Source organism: Podarcis raffonei, chromosome 5 (genome assembly GCF_027172205.1).
Source record: "Podarcis raffonei isolate rPodRaf1 chromosome 5, rPodRaf1.pri, whole genome shotgun sequence".
Taxonomy (NCBI): domain Eukaryota; kingdom Metazoa; phylum Chordata; class Lepidosauria; order Squamata; family Lacertidae; genus Podarcis; species Podarcis raffonei.
The window spans coordinates 9,660,112-9,664,537 of NC_070606.1; the positions used below are offsets into that span (position 1 = coordinate 9,660,112).

The following is a 4,426-nucleotide window of genomic DNA, read 5'->3' on the forward strand; positions in this document are numbered from 1 at the left end:
GCCAGCATTGTACATAGTGTGTTGACTAGGCAGAACAACATTCCCGTTTAGGCCTCATTGTACTCGCGGCGATCAGTTCCGGAAGCAGGAAGAAAAAGAGCAAAACGGCAATGCTTGTCTTTTATTATTCTTGTCTAAGAGTCCCGGGTGTGTGTGTGTGTGTGTGTGCAGCGATTGCAGCAGATTGAAGAAGAGCTGAAATGCTTCTACCTTTTGCAGAAAGATTTATGCTCAGATGTCTTGAGAGGAATTGCCTTCCAGTTGAGACCATTTTTTGCAGCAGCGGTGCCTAGTTTGACTCCAGGTTCTGCGTTTAAAATGGGCAATGCTGCATTTCTCTTCTTGGGCTTAGGGCATGTTGGATGACACCCCCCCCCAATAGTGATTGTGAAAACATGAAGGGTAACGCTGTTTGTTTGTTGTGTAAAGCCCAACAGCACAGTCGATTCATAGGACTGCATAATGGCAGATAACTTACATGCATCTGCCCTGTAAACGGGCTACCTTTTTTTACATGTATACATTTTAAAAAATGTAAAGTAGCACTAAAGACCAAAAGGTTAAGGGGTTTGTTTTGGTCTGGATGGCACCTAATTTCTTGTGTGTGGAAATGCAGGACTCTTGATTTGCCCTCTTTAAAGGTTCAGCTAAGCTTCAAGGTCACTTAACTAAGTTCTGAGAAATTGAAACATGTTGCTTTTATGTTGGAACCAGCCCTTCTTCCCGCCTGCTTTTTTTTGCCCAGCTGGTACCTTTTGAATCTACCAAAGACTGGCCTTTGAAACAGTGTCTGTGAATGTCATGGCATGAAGTTACTTTGGAACACCACCCCTGTGTCCATGTTGGAATGTGTTCAATACGAGTCATATTGGCAATTGGCTGGCTCGCCCCTGATTTTTCCAGGGTTAATTTAGCTACCGTTGCTGAAGATGGATTTATCAAGGAATGGCATCCTTCGGAATTCCCCCCTCCCCATCCACACGGACGTTACCTGCATCTTTGCGAGACTGGAGAGCACCTTTTAGCAGCGGTCCTGTTGCAAAAGACTCTTCTCAGAGGGAGAAACGGAGGAGACTGCCTTCGGAGCAGCGTCCTAACTGCTGTGCTTTCGGAACTTGATCATTTCAACAGTTTATGCTTGGACGATAATAGAGAAGGAATCTTACAACTGGCATTTCCACAAGAAATGGTGGGTACAGTTTTTTAAAGAATTAATAAAGCCGATGTCGAAGAGAGGCACAGATCAGTCCCAACGTAAGATACAAGAGAGCTTTGTGTCGGCCCGGGCTTTAAATTGGAGCAAACTAGATGCTAACTTTTAAGCCAGGCTTATATTGGCATTTATCAAACTGCACCTGATTGGAGAATCCACTTAAGAGAATCTAAAGCTAGGAAAAGAGACAAGGTCTTATTTTACATTGTATCCTGATGTAACCAAGCTTTGGCTCAGTGGTCTCTGGTTTGATGTTACTTGCCCCGAACTTGGAGGGTGGGAATGAGAATTGACAACAGAATAACCTTTGTTCTGGGAGAAAAAAAAATCGCTCCTCAGCCAAACGATTATTAGGGATCAGTAGCAAATGTAAGGTTTCAGAAAGGGTTCCAGATAAAGGTCAGATATTTATTTAATTTTGTAAACAGCTAAAGCTAGACTATGAAGTAATACGGATTAAAAACAGGATGGTGGTGGTGGTGGGGGGGCCATTTGTTTTGGTCTCACAGGAAAAACCCCAAAACATAACTATCAGTTTGGATAGCCTTTAATTCAGAATCTTTTATAGATTTTATATTTTTGAAATTAGAAGCTACGAAGAGGTTGGTATGTTGAGCGTTTTAAAATGGCAGCTGGCAAGATGTAAGAGACCTGAGCTCTTTGCTAGTTCCCTCACATCTGAATTTCAGCTGTGATAGGAAGGCCAAGTGCTTAGGACATAAGATTTTTAAAAAAGGTTTAGCAGCTATCACAAAAACGATGCGATTGTTTTTAAAATGTTAATTATTTTGACATGTTTATCTTGTTCCTTTTTTTTTGTCAGTTTTGAGTATGGCATGAATGTTAATGGCAAATTATTCAGATGGAAATGTTGTTTAAAACGTAAGCTACAAGTTGCAGGTTTAATCTTGTAAAGATTAAAATGATATAAACCAATGGATCAAAAGTTCTGCATGCCACAATAATTAAACATTGAGAACGTGATCAGACAGTTCTAGAAGTGAGGATAAAGAAAGCATTTGAATGTCTGTGAATATTTTGGAAATAACAGTACAGATGTTTGAAATAGAGATGTGCTTGCCAGGGCAGACAATGAATAACAGTAAGCAAAGCACACACTAGTTTCAACACAACAGCATATTGTATTAGCCACAATATGCCACACATCTTGGCAAATGGAAGTTTGCATTCCCCTTTCTGATGTTTAGTTCATTTAGTGGGTACAAAAGTGCTTACTGGGGGGGGGGGTCGGGTCTGGTGATGTTTAAATTTGCTGGAAGGAAGCTAGAAGTGAAACTACATTAGCTAAACACCACCAGTTGAGGTGCTTAAGAGGCAATATGCTCTTGTAAAGAGATTTTTTTCGTGAAACCTCCCATCTTTTGTAACCTGTTGACATACATAGCCAAAGCTGAACAGCTTGTTTCGTGGTAGGAGGAAGCCAATTCATGTTACAATTTGAAGGTAGGGGTGTCTCCAGAAGGTCTTGAGAACATGCTTTTTACATGTGATAACCATTCCCAATTCTTTTTTGTCACCCATCAAAAGGTGACAAAAAAGAGGACTTCTTGCCGGTTTCAAAATAATATATGAACCCTCTCATTAGGGAGAGAAATTGCTAAGTCTCTTCAAATGGGGAGATCTACAACAGGCGAATACAATCTAAAACGTGCGACCCAGTTGTGATGCAACGAAGATCACCGCTGCCAGACATAGCAAGACAAAGAGGCTACTCCTTTCATCGCTGGCAAGTTCCTTCCGCTCATCCATCCTGGATCTTCAGTCTGAGTGATGAAAGAAGCCAGACGCGAACGACTGTCACAAAATTTCAGTTTCTTTTTGCCCAGTTCTCAAGAGCAATTGAAGCCCACTGGTTCCATCGACAAAGCTTTAATGCAGACCTTAACCCTAAAGGGTTAACTGCACCTTGAAAAAATCAGCTTTGGCTCTTGCCTTTGGTAACCACACAACTCTTTCCCCCGCGGATCATGTTGAAGTGACACTTGCCAAACTTACCGAAGGTACTTTGATACTGTAGCTTGGAATTGCATTTCCACAGCAAAATCTGAAATCGGAGAAATGTTCTAAGACCAGGCAAAAGTTTTAAGTTGGAGCCCTCTGGGAAACTGGTACCGTTATAACAAGCAATGTTTTGTAAAATGTTGCATGTTTTCTAATCTATTTTGTGTTTGTACAGATGTAAATTCAAAACCTCATGTCCTTGGGTACATATTTTCAGCATAATATAGTATGTATAATAAAGTTCAGATTTTTCTAATCATCTGTCCTTCTTGTAGCATCATAATGTGCAGCTATTCTTTCTAATTTGTTTCTATTGGGTTCTTTGTGTTACACTGCTCCCTGTACCTGTTTGCTTTGTCGTCTCCACTTCCAATTCGTAGTCTTTTTCACGGTTTACATTTGTTGAGACATTTTTGTCATAGATATCTTACAATTGGGGGAAGGGGAGGGGGAGATGGGGGTATTGTTCTTTTGTTCCGTTGCCTATTATTAGAAGGGGGGTGTTGTCAGCATCACCAGGTGGGTCCTTTGTGTATTTTTTATTGATATTGTGAGAAGTTGGGGTTCCCAAGCTTGGTTTGTTGTGTTTAGTCGATTGCGCTGTGTCTTATTTGTGTGAAGGTTGTTGGGTCAGGTTAGCCATATTGATTTGTATGCTGTTTGGGGGGGGGGCGTTAGGTGATTGTCCTGCATATGTAATAAAGGGGAACCTCACTGGGGTGAGGGACGCGGGTGGTGCTGTGGGTTAAACCACAGAGCCTAGGACTTGCTGATCAGAAGGTCGGCAGTTCGAATCCGGCGATGGGGTGAGCTCCCGTTGCTCAGTCCCTGCTCCTGCCAACCTAGCAGTTTGAAAGCACACAGTGCTAGTAAATTGGTACCGCTCTGGTGGGAAGGTAAACGGCATTTCCATGTGCTGCTCTGGTTCGCCAGAAGCGGCTTAGTCCTGCTGGCCACATGACCCGGAAGCTGTATGCTGGCTCCCTCGGCCAATAAAGCGAGATGAGCGCCGCAACCCCAAAGTCAGCCATGACTGGACCTAATGGTCAGGGGTCCCTTTCCCTTTACCACTGGAGTGAAGGCATCCTCTGTAGCTTGTCCCCGTGCTAGTTTGAGTTTGTTGCTTAACTTTTCTAGTACAGTGGTACCTTGGGTTACAGACGCTTCAGGTTAGACTCCTCTAACCCAGAA

At 42.5% G+C, this 4,426-nt stretch overlaps 1 long non-coding RNA gene across 1 annotated transcript; it reads left to right on the forward strand.

The window, feature by feature from the left end:
- Positions 1–61: 61 nt before the first annotated feature.
- LOC128413610 (uncharacterized) lies at positions 62–3,491 on the forward strand. Its single transcript, XR_008330384.1, has 2 exons — positions 62–1,189; positions 2,820–3,491. It is a non-coding gene; the product is annotated as an uncharacterized LOC128413610 (long non-coding RNA).
- Positions 3,492–4,426: the final 935 nt, after the last annotated feature.